This window comes from Panicum virgatum, chromosome 9N (assembly GCF_016808335.1).
Source record: "Panicum virgatum strain AP13 chromosome 9N, P.virgatum_v5, whole genome shotgun sequence".
NCBI classification, from domain to species: Eukaryota; Viridiplantae; Streptophyta; class Magnoliopsida; order Poales; family Poaceae; genus Panicum; species Panicum virgatum.
This window is the reverse complement of record NC_053153.1, coordinates 69993054-70005313: the sequence shown is the minus strand read 5'-3', so window position 1 is coordinate 70005313 and position 12260 is coordinate 69993054. Positions and strand designations below refer to the sequence as shown.

The 12260-nt window shown below is 56.1% G+C and overlaps 1 long non-coding RNA gene and 1 pseudogene across 1 annotated transcript; one reads left to right on the top strand and one right to left on the bottom strand.

Moving 5' to 3' along the window:
- Positions 1-1758: 1758 nt before the first annotated feature.
- LOC120687689 lies at positions 1759-2509 on the top strand. The gene is made up of 2 exons (XR_005680808.1): positions 1759-2090; positions 2239-2509. It is a non-coding gene; the product is annotated as an uncharacterized LOC120687689 (long non-coding RNA).
- Positions 2510-4569: 2060 nt separating this feature from the next.
- On the bottom strand, positions 4570-6444 carry LOC120691665 (annotated as a pseudogene).
- Positions 6445-12260: the final 5816 nt, after the last annotated feature.

Sequence of the window (12260 nt, the reverse complement as noted above, 5' to 3'; positions counted from 1 at the left end):
AGTCCTTGGGACTTAAGTCCCTATTCTAAAACACCCTCTATGTTCTGTGGCTCTTCTCTGATTGTTTGCTCAGTTCGCCACTAAATTTCAAGAAGACCATGCAAGAAAAATAAATAAATCACAAGCTGCCCCAGGACCTACGTCCTTTTATTACAATTGACAGTGCAGTTGATTTTACCAGTTTCTCCCTCAATTGTTAATAGGCCATCATCTGGCGAGAGTTTAGAGTGAGGCATCATATACCTCGCCATTGGAACTCGTCACTCTGCCTCTATTTAAAACAATTGAGTTTTTTTTGGTGGAGCACTGGAGCAGATGCTCGCTGCGAAAGCACTTTTTTTTAAAAAAAAAAAGTGTATGGAGGGCCTCGATGCCATCGGACTGTTGGATTATTGTGTGGATCTAGAGGGCGAATCCATTTGCAACTGGATCACCTGTCGCCATAGCAGATTGCTGTCAAGTAGCCGGGTGCAGTTAGAAGTCTTAATAAATAACATATTTTTATGGACACCATGCCACTTCTACAGTTGTACTTGCCTGGGTTTAGGCTGGATGAGCGGATGGTGTTCGGGTCTCTGGACACAAATCCTTCTCTCTTTTTTTTTTTGGAAAATTCGATTCATGCCACCACAACTCCGTGAAATTGGCCACCACAACTCCGTGAAATTGGGTTTCACGTTGAAAATCATGCCACTCAATGGCATGGATTTCAACATGAAATCCAACTTCGTGAAATTGTAGTGGCATGGATCCAACTGACCCTTTTTTTTGCCATGTTTGGTTACTACAGTGAATTTTACGTGTATGTTTTTCCAAGAGAAAAATCTCACATGCATGGAGTGCTAAATGAAGTCTATTTGTAAAATCTTTTTAGGGGTGTGTGTAACTTTTCGAGACGAATCTAATGACGATAATTAATTGATCATTTGCTACAGTAATGCTACGGTGACCGTTTTCTAATCATACAGTCAAAACCTCATTAGATTCGGCTCGCGATTTACACGGGAGGTTGTGGAGGTGGCTTTGTAATTATACTTGATTTAATACTCTAAATTAGTGCTTAAAGGGTAAAAAAAATGTTGCAAAAAATTTTACACCCCAAATCAACACACAGACGGACGCAGGATAAGGACCGCCCCCCCCCCCCGCCCCCCCCCCCCCCCCCCAAATTTAAAAAAAGGGGAAGTTGGAAGCCGGGAACGATGATGCAGGAAGCGAAGGATCCTCTTCCCAGGCTATTCAGGAACGTGCTCTGCCGTGCATCCGCGAGACCCCAGACAATGACGATGGGACAACGCGCAGTTTCAGACAGCAACGACGACGACTGTCTCCGGCGGCTCTCCGTGTGCATTGCTACCTTGTACACGAATGGCCGAACCGCAGAAGCTCCTTCCGTGTGGCCTCGTGCCCTAATGTGCGCTGTACATCGCCACACAGTCCATGACTCCATGCTGCATGCCTGCATTTCTGCACCTGGCTACAGTCATGGTATCTGCCTGAGGGTGTGTTTAGTTAGTAAAAAAGTTTGGATTTTGGTACTGTAGCATGTTTCGTTGTTACTTGACAAATAATGTTTAATTATAGACTTAAAAGATTCAGCTCGTGCTAATCAGTTAGACTGTATAATTAGTTATTTTTTTAATTATATTTAATGATCCATGCATGTGTCCGAAGATTCGATTTGACATATACTATAGAAATTTTTTTGGAAACTAAACGTGGCCGAAGAGTTTTATGCTTGAATGATCAGGTCAAACAAATCCGGTCGTTACCAGTTTCTTTCCCCTTCTCGACTCTTCCCCTTGATACAGTAGAGAGGGCGACCGGGAGGGCGAAAACCAAATCCGGAGCCAAATCCACCGGTTCTCCTCCTCTCCGGCGTCCTTGCCGGCGCCGGAGAGGAAGGGAAACCGGAGGGATTTGACTGCCGGCGTGTTTATTACCTTATAGCTACTTCAAATAGCGGTATGGTAATAAAAGTTGGCTCGGCAGCGTCGATCCAGCGGCGGCCCGGCCTTCTGCTCCTCCGCATCGGCGACAAGCTCGGCTCCGGCAAAAGGGACGTTGATCTGGTCGGCTGCGTGTGTGAGGTTGGTTTGGTCCTTATCCTTTTGCGATTGGATGAGATCTTTTGCTATCCCGGCTGGTTTCTCTTGTGGAGGCAGCTGTGGATTCGATTTCTAGGCTACCTTGCTTGACGAGGTCGTTCATGGTGGCGCTGGATCTTCACTTCCCAAGTCACCACCGGAGTGATGGCGCCCATGGTCGTTCAGCGGGCATAGTACGTTGCGGTGGTCGAGCTGCAATGTTGGCTTTTGCGGCATCTTCCAATGTTTGGAGCTGTACTTCGGTGTGGGCTTGTGGATCTTGTTCTGGGCTGCCTGTTCCTCGTCTTCCCGTCGTCGTTCGGCGGCGTGGTGTGCGACGGCGGTGTGCGCCGGAGGAGTGGGTTTGTACTGTACTTCACTTTGCAATATAATCCCATTCCGATCGAAAAAAAAACAACAAATCCAGCCGTTCCATTCCAGAAGGCGCTCTGGCTGCTTTTTGCAGGACAAAATGAAAAGGAGGACGGCATCATTCGACGGTTGGTGCTCGCCATGTCACCGAAACGCAGTGTCATTCTGTCGCAAGAAAGTGGTCGAGCACTCGAGCATCGCGAATGGGACGATTGAGATCACCTTTCTTTTCCCCCGTTCGGCTGCCACAACCGAAAATAGAACAGCCCAACATGCTATTTCTCAGCGACATTGTACCTGTACCTGGGCACCTGGCCCAGTTCGTCTCAATGGACGTCAAATCGTTCCTGCCCATTATCGGCCCAACAACCACCGAAACTTGTGTGGCTGGCTAGCCCGCTAGGCTTTTTAGCGGGCTATACGAGCCCACGCTTATCGGCCCGCCCAATTATTCCGGCCATCCAGCAGGAGATTACGCGACTGCCTCGCTCTCACCAGCACGACCACGAACGGTTGATTCCCGGTTAACCAGCAGGTCGCCGCTTGTTCTCCCGTTCCTTGGCAGAGAAGGCGGCTGGCACGGCGCCTTCGTTGTCCGTTCGTCCAAAGCCTTCGACGCCTTTCCAAAAGCGAGGGAGCTTTTGGGTCGTTCCGATTCCCTTGCCGTTCAAGGGACAGCCTCGCAGCCACCGTGGCCGCTCCGGCGACATGCCGCACCGGCCGCGACGTCAACCATGCGTTCCACTTCCACCACGATACCGGCACGGCATCTCCATGTGTTCTGTTCGTCTGCAGGAACGCGTCGCGGTCGAACAAGCAGCTCGGACGATGAGTAAGCAGAGGCTCCAGCAGGGAGCGCGCGCACCTGAGCTGGGAGTGCCGGAACGAAAGCGTTGCTGCGTGCGTTGGGTGCGCAAGGGCCAAAAAAAAAAAAAGACCCAGAGGGCGGCACGCAAAGAGCTCGTGTTTCACGGGGAACGTGTTCTGAAATCCCAACAGCACACGCGGAGCAGAAGCTGCACGAAAACTATTCTGCCAGACGCGTCCTGGATTCCAGCACGCTGCAGGTTCAAAAGCCGAGCTCGTAGCTTCCCGTTCTAGTGCGCCTCCGGTGACGTGTGAAGCTCCCACTGCTGTGTTGTAAAGCGGCGGCAGCTTGAAATTTCTAATGCTAAAAGCTCGCACGACTCATTAGTAAAAAAAGCGTCAACTAAAACTAGGGCCATTACAATTAGAGTAGCATCCTAAGCCGATGAACCTGAACCTGCAGCGAGCGGCGAGCCAGGTGTGCGAGCGTGACGGCTACCTTCCACCAGCGCTCCCCCCACGGACACTAAGCATCAGCGTCCCCGAAAAGGAGGGAGGCCGGGCGGAAAAAGCCCCGGCCGGCGGCCCCTGGCGTGGCCCGAGGCGATTATTGCCGTCCCGATCAAAACAAGCAGGCAGAATCTCCGACGCGATCGCGAAGACGCAAACGCCGCGAGCCGAACCCAACAGGTGTCAGCGCCGCGATCGAAAACCTCCCGGAGAAAAAAGAAACGCGATTCCCTTTACGCCCCCCTCCCCTCTCGTCGGCGTCGCGTCGTGATCGGAGTTCGTAGCTTGGACGGGTGCGCGCCTCGTGTCCGCCATGATTAGGCAGCAGCGGGGCTTGTTTGTTGACTCGCCGCACCCACCAGGTCCAGCACCGCGCAGGGGAAAGGGAAAGGCCGGGGCTTTCCGGTGACCAGCGCGGGGCGGCACGGCCGGGAGGAGACACCAAGAACAGTACGATAACAACACGCTAGATTTCACAACTCAGCGAGCGCGTGTGAGCGTTCCGCGCATTGTATGTTCGGTGTCTGCCCCGTGTGTTCAACTGGGAGCTGAATCATTAAAAAAAACTAGAGCTTTTTTGGAGACGGCACGAAGAAAACATCCTTCCGGGGAGTATTCAAATCTGATTACGGGGTTGCGAGGCTGACGCAGCATCGCCGAACGCGTCAAATCGTTCCGGACAATCATGGCGGGTCAAATTAAAAACAAGAAGAACACGTAGCCGGAGGGAGGAGCGCATCCACGATCTCTAGTCAGAGAAGGTTGGAAAGATTTGGTTTAGTGAGAGGAGCACTGGAGTACTTTACAATTGAATTCTCATTTCTCAGACGCTTGATAAAAGTTTCTTCAAACATCGGAAAGGCAAAGGCACGAGCTGCCCTTTTTTGGGAAGAAAGGCGGGCGGATCTGTCCGAGCAGATCAAAGACGCCGCCAAAAAAAAAATCTGAAGAAATAGTAGCTAGTAATCCTACTGTAAACTGCAGTTCTGCTAAGGATCTGTTCGATTTTCGCTTTGTCGACGCGAATTTTGATTTGGGGCCGCCGAGAATTTAGCCAAGAACGGCTAGTACGGTGGATCCGGCGGTCACGATCTCGGGCGCCGCCTGAGATTGACGACGACGACGCTGACGTTGTCCGCGCTCTGCCGCGCCAGCGCCAGCTTCGTCAGCAGGATGGCCGCCTCGGCGCAGGCCTTGTCCTCGCCGCCCTCGCCGTCGCTGTCGGACGCCGCGCCGTCGCTGGGCGCGGCCTCCTCGTCGCCGCTGCTGCCGCTGCCGCTGCTGCCGCTGCTCTGCCTGGGGCTCAGGCTGGAGGTCGGGCTCGACCGCTCCAGCCGCGCGGCTCCCAGTTCCGGAGGCAGGCGCGCACCACCTTGCACGCCACCTCGTTGCTCACCACGTCCCACAGGCCGTCGCTGGCCAGGATCAGGAACTCGTCCTCGCCGTCCTTCCTCTCCACCACCCTCACCTCCGGGTCCGATATCACGAACGGCTTCAGGTAGCTGTCGCCGATGGCCCGGGACATGGCGAGCATGCCGAACACGCGGGCGCCGTCCCAGAAGATGACGCGCCCTCCCGCCGCGTGGATCCGTTCGAGCTCGTCGGGACGGTCAGGCTGAAACGAATAATAATAATACAGATTTGTTCAGAACAACGCGTATACATCTATGGTCTGTTCATCTTTTCTTTGTGAGCTAGCCTAGCAAGGAACATAACAGTTTTTTTTCCTGGCTGCAGTACCTTGTGGTCAGCTGAGAGCGGGATAGCGGCGCCTCCGCTGCAGAGGACGGCGCGGGAGTCGCCGCAGTTGGCGACGACGAGGTGGCGCGGCCCCACCACGGCGACGACGGCGGTGGAGCCGACGTGGTCGCACTTGGGCAGCTGCATCTCGCACCGGCAGGTGGGCGCCGGGCCGGCGGTCTCCCTTGAGACGACGGCCTCGGCGTCCATCCGCGCGTAGCTCTTCTCCATGACGTCCCTCCACCGCGCCGCCTCGTCCGCCACCGACGAGCCTGCGGCGGCGGCAGCCTCCTCGGCCACGATCTCGTGCATCCGCACCCCGCACGACGTCGCGACCTGCATGCACATGCTGCCAATCGGTAAACACCCGGCGGCTCGAAACCAGAGCAGGGATCCGAGCAAGAACTCTGTTGACGCACAAGCGCGCGCGGCGGGGTCACTCACGTGAGAGCAGCCGTGGCCGTCGAACACCCCGAAGAAGTGGTGCCCCTGGATGAACCCCGGGCGGGTGGTCACCGCGTCCTCCATGTCCCTCCGCCGCCCGCACACCGACGTCACGCCGTACCTAGGCGCCGGGCCCCTCGCGTCGTCCTCCTCCTCCTCGTCACCCTCCAGCCTCCGCCTCTTCGCGGCCTGCTCCTCCGCCACCACCCTGAGCCGCCGTATCTCCATCCTCCGCCGCCGCGCCGCGCGGCAGCCGGCGTCGCCCGCGCACTCCCCCTTCCGGTCCGGCGACCCCGCCGCCACCTCGCAGCAGATCTCCGCCATGGACCGACGAAGCTGATCCCACGAGAATCTCCTCAAATCAAATCAACCAGCACGCGCCGAGCAAGCAAAAGCTGGGGGAAAATGCCGCGGCTTCTTCTCCTCCTCTCGTTTTCCTTCTGCTAGAGTTGATTGAGAGCGAGGGGTGGGTTGGGCTTCCAAGTGGTGCTCCGGCGGTATAAAAAAAAGCTGGGTGGGGGGGGGGGAGCCGTCGGATACGCCCCACGTGACGCTCGCCCGTGGCCGGTACGTGCCCCTGGGACGCGTGTCGCGGCGAGGGGGCGTCCACCAGGCGGGCGGGAGCTGGGGCGTGCGGCCGCGTGCCACGAGGAAGCGGGGCCGGCCGGGGCGGTTCGGCCGGCCTCGCCGCGGTGTTTGGTGTGCGCCTGTGCGGCGCGGGCGACACGTTGGTCGTGTGGGCATGGGGGGCTGCGACCGCGAGGGGGGGTCTGCGTGGAGGTTGACGCATCCTTGCGTGGGGGGATAAGCGTGAGCTCGGCAGGGGAGGCGCGGGGGCAGGACACGTGGAGGCGGAGGGGCGACTGGCGGCGTACGGGCTACAGCTCGCGCGCCTCTCGCTGTCGGCCAGCCTTGGTGCGCGCCGGCCGCGTGCGGCTGTTTATTTGGCATGGAGAGCCCTGCTTGGTTTGGTTGATAAAACAAATATGGTCATATCAACCTTATTGCCAAAGTTTTGGACAATTTAGAAGTGGGCTAAAATTTATAAGTTTGTGCGTATTTTATTACAGCATATTTTTGAAGCAAACCAAATCAAAGCCCGTACTCCCTTTCCCTTCTCTCTAAAACGAGTGCCAGAATTTTGAATTTGGTTTTAGCCTCGTTTTAGTTCCGGCAGCATGGTCTTTGCTTTCACCTTATTGTGTTTGTTTGGCTGTGACTGATGGCTGGTGCTGATTTGTTATGAGAGAACAGTATTGCTGATTGATTAGTAGTTGGTAGCTGGTGCTGATTTAGTATGAGAGAACAGTACTGCTGGCTGGTTGACTACCCAACAAAACAAACAGCTAGAGTACCGCCGTCTCTTTACATGATTCTTTAATGGGTGCCAGCGGAACACAAGCATGCAGTCATGCGTTCAGGTATGGACGTATGGTACGTGCTGCGTTCGTGGCTTCACAGGATGCCTTAGCGTTCGCCAAGTGGAGTGCTGGTAGCTACTCAATGCTGCAGTGTTCTAAACACCATCGTCGATGCTGCCCGCGAATCGTATGCGATCGACGGCCGTAGCTCCAGTAACAAGTCCCTGTCCAGCACCCAGCATTAAACGCCACGTGTATTAAAAAATTTGGATTTTAGGACTGTAATATATTTCATTTTTACTTGATAAATAATATTTAATTATAAATTAATTAAACTTAAAAAATCCAGCTCGTGGTAATCAGTTAGACCATGTAATTAGTTATTTTTTATAACTACATTTAATGCTCCATGTGTATATCCAAAGATTCGATATGACGGATACTGTGTAAAAAAATTTAGAAACTAAACGGGGCCTTAGTGGTCACACAGCGAATACTGGTGTTGGAGGTTGCTGCTGGAGTGGTGTGAGAGAAAAACACTGCTGGCTGGCTAGTGGCTGGAGACTACTATTAGAGTAGTGTGAGAGAAAAATATTATTGACTGGTGCTGGAGCAGAACAACAGAGCATAGTGGAAGAAGGCTAGTTGCTCGTAATCGCGCCACGGGAGACGTGTCACGCCTAGGCGTTCACTTGATGTGCAGCAGGCCTAGATATTTTTGGACAGCCTGCTGCGTGCTGGTTGATTGGCACCGCGAAATTTTTTTACATCTTTGATCACTAATTTCTAATATTAAATAAAATCTAATTATAAAACCATCTCTACTATCTCGTGTAAATCGCGTGACGAATCTAATGAAATTTTTAATCGCATGATTAGAAGATGATTACTGTAGCATCACTTTGAGCATAAGCTAGATACATGAGATGCATATGGCAGTAGATTGGATCTACTGCGAATTCCGTTTTATTGCAAAAGCGTGTTTTACAGTTGTCGGTACCCTGTAGCAGGGATACCCACTTCTACTGCAGCAAGACAGGACCCGCGTAGTCATCCGTAACTACACGGTAAAGGGCGGAGCAACTGGGGCCCACAGGACAGCCTCTTACCTCACCGGGCCAACGGCCCCGGGCCCGCTCCCCGCTCTGGGACGGGTCCAGAGACGCCACGTGTCCTCGAGGAAGGGAAGCTCCGAGGCAGCCACCGAGATCCCGGACCTCCCGTAGGGGTCCGGGACCTCCTCACACCCGTCCGGATCTCTCACGCGCGCGTAGAGCTAACATACCACCGGCGGGGTCCGGAGCTACCACGTGTTCCGTGGGCGCGGGAGCGAGTCTTCCGCTGGAAGGCTCCCCCACCCACCGCATTCAATGCGGATAGTTGAGATGTGCCCTGCCGCCGCGGCACGCGGGGCAGTTTTTGTCAGTCCTCACTGTAGACCGCGTATTACCAAGGTACACAGTGCAGCCGCCTGTGCCGCTCCCGCGCAGAGCCCGTCTGCCTCATTAATTGGATACGACGGCACGACGTTTTTCCATCATGCCGCCTACGCCGCAAGCTACACGGCCCGTTCAGCTACGTGGCAGGCGACGCCGCTAGCTACCCCTGACGCCGTTCCGACAAGACAGCGCCTAGACACGCTGAACAAGGGATTCCAGGAGCAGACAAGGAAATCCAGGAGAGAGATATCCATCGCCTGCGACGCCATAATGTATGAGCAATACGTTATTTTGTATTACACCGATGGGCCCATCTGTCGGGGACCCAACGGCCATGTATGCGCCTCCCTTGAGATATAAAAGGGAGGCGCTCGCTGTACACTAGAACACATTGACACGGGGACACACACTGGACTCAGCTGCAAGCTCTTCCAGACACAAGCAATACAACTCACAGTGGATGTAGAGTATTACGCTCCGGCGGCCCGTACCACTCTATACCGGCTGTGTTCATCGTGTTCTTGAGCGAAATCGAACTAGGCGCTAGCTAACCCCCGAGTACTCATCCTCTGGGCTTATGCGGGTGCATTCCGCCACCCGGCTGTGGTTTGGCACACCACGACATTTGGCGCGCCAGGTAGGGGGAGATAGCTGGTTTTCAGTTCATCTCTTGCTCGTCTCCATGGTTCAGGTGGACGACGTGAAGATGACAGAGGGTGTGGCGTCCTCCACGCCACACGCCTCTCGCGTCCCTGCTCCAAGGGCAACTGTGCCCATGGGGCAGCCACCGTCGGCGGTGGCGCACGCTGCTCGCCGGCAAGAGTCAGGGCGCCCGTCAAGGGCCCCCTCACAAGCTGCGAGCGGTGGAGCGCTGGCGGCGGCTAGGGAGTTGCTTCGCAACTCCGCGGCTGCTGCAGCCTCGCGCAGACTCCCTGAGCCAGTGGCGGGATGACATCGACCGTCTCCTCCATATTGCTCAGGCCTCCCCCAGTTCAGCAAAGACTGGGCAACGACCTCCGCCTGGCAATACGGTGGTACCCTACCACCGGCGCCCGGGCGGCGCGTCGGCATCCGTGCGCTCCCCCACAGTGAGGGGTGCACGAACAGAAGACCTGCGGGCGGAGCTCAACCGCAGGCGTGCGGGTGAGGATGCCCGCATCTCCGTGGAGAGGGCGCAAGAGCGCCGTCTCAACATTGAGGGCCGCAACCTCAACGCCGACTTGGCCGGGGTGGGCTGTGCTGCGCAGGCGGAGCACCTCCGCGCGGTGGCATGGCCGTCCAAGTTCCGTCCGCACCTGCCGGAAAAGTACGACGGTACCACTAACCCGTCGGAATTCCTGCAGGTGTACGTTACCGCCATCACAGCAGCTGGTGGTAACGACGCCGTCATGGCGAGCTACTTTCATGTAGCCTTGTCTAGGCCAGCCCGGACTTGTCTCATGAACCTCACTCCTGGGACGATCCAGTCTTGGGAGGAGCTCTGTGCGAGGTTCACAGCGAACTTCGCCAGTGCGTACCAGCAGCATGGTGTGGAGGCCCACCTCCACGCTGTGAGGCGGAAACCCGGAGAGACGCTCTAGGCATTCATCTCGCGCTTCACCAAGGTACGGGGTACCATTCCTCGTATCTCCGATGCATCTATTATCACTGCTTTCCGTCAGGGGGTACGTGACGAGAAGATGCTCGAGAAGCAGGCGACGCACGAGGTGGAAAGTGTTACCACGCTTTTCTCCCTGGCAGACAAATGTGCCAGGGCCGCTGAGGGCCGTGCATGGCACTCAGCCCCCCAAGACGGAGATGCCAAAGCTGGTGGCTCCGGTGCTACCGCTCAGGGCGGTGGCAAGAAGAAGAAGAACAAGAACCAGAGTCGCGGGGAGCCGCATCCTGGCGGTCCAAGCGTAGCAACAGCGGCACCAGCTGCTGCGGCAGCGGCTGGGGACCAGAATGCTCATGGCAAATGTCCTCGCCCGCAAGGTGGCGGCGGAGGTTCATGCCCAGTGCATCCCACCGCTCGCCACAGCGCCTGCTGACTGCCGCGAGATCCTGAAGCTCGCGAAGCGGGTCAGTGGGCGGCGTGAGCAGTCCTCCAAGGACAGTTCACCCCCTCCTCGCCAGCGGCCTGGAAAGGAGAAGGCCTCCGACAGCGGGGCCGCGGCCGGGGAGAAGGAGCTGGGGTACCAATCCCCCGCTCGGGAACTGAAGGGCGTGTACCACGACGACAAATCCGACTCCGACAACGACGACCGCCGCAAGAAGCTGTACGTAATGTACGTCGGAAGCTGGGAGCTTGTCTCCCGGCGGGACATGAAGACCCTTCGCCGAGAGGTCCTTTCGGTGAAGCCGGGGGTCCCGAAGGCGGCGCCGCACCAAAGATGGATGAACACTACCATCTCTTTCGGGCCATCCGACTGCCCGGAGAATATGGCTGGGGCCGGTTTACAACCTCTAGTCACCACTCCTGTCATATCCAATGTGAGGCTCTATCACGTGCTGATCGAGGGTGGGGCTGGCCTCAACGTCATTAGCTATGCAGCGTTCAAGCAGCTGCAGATTCCGGAGTCCAAGCTGACTCCCTCTGGCCCATTCTCCGGAGTGGGCCCACATCCGGTGTTCCCTCTGGGGAGCATCACACTGCCGGTCACGTTCGGGACTGAGGAAAATTTCCGCACAGAGAGCGTACAGTTCGATGTTGCGGAGGTGAACCTACCGTTCAACGCCATCATTGGCCGGCCGGCTCTCTACTGCTTCATGGCCATTGCCCATTACGGGTATTTGGTCTTGAAGATGCCTTCCCCTGCCGGTGTCCTCACCGTGCGGGTTGACCGCACTGCTGCCGTCGCTGCAGTTGAGAGACTGTATGCTCTGGCGGCAGAGGCTGCTCGATCCGAGGAGGACCCGTCCACCTCGCAACCCAGGGCGCCTGCAAAGGCACCTAAGGTTCAGCCGTCTGATCCGGACAATGTTCCCGTGAAGACGGTGCAGATCGGAGCGGACTCCTCCAGGACCCCCCGCATCGCGGGGAACCTGGAGGAGAAATAGGAAGACGTGCTCATCGCTTTCCTCCGGGCAAATATGGACGTGTTCGCCTTGGAACCGTCACAGATGCACGAGATCCCCAGGGAAGTGATCGAGCACAATCTGAGGAACTACCCTGAAGCCACGTCGGTGCGCCAGAAGCCTCGGAAGCAGTCTGTCGAGCGGTAGAACTTCATCCGCAAAGAAGTCCGCAAGCTCCTACACGCTGGCTTCATCGAGGAGGTCCACCACCCCGAGTGGTTGGCCAATCTGGTCGTCGTCCCAAAGGCCAACGGGAAGCTTCGAATGTGCATCGACTACACCAGCCTCAACAAGGCATGTCCTAGAGATCCCTATCCTCTTCCACGTATCGATCAGATCGGGGACTCCACCTCCGGGTGCGACCTTTTGTCTTTCCTAGATGCATACTCTGGTTTCCACCAGATTCAGATGTCTAGAGAGAATAGGAAGCACACTGCTTTTGT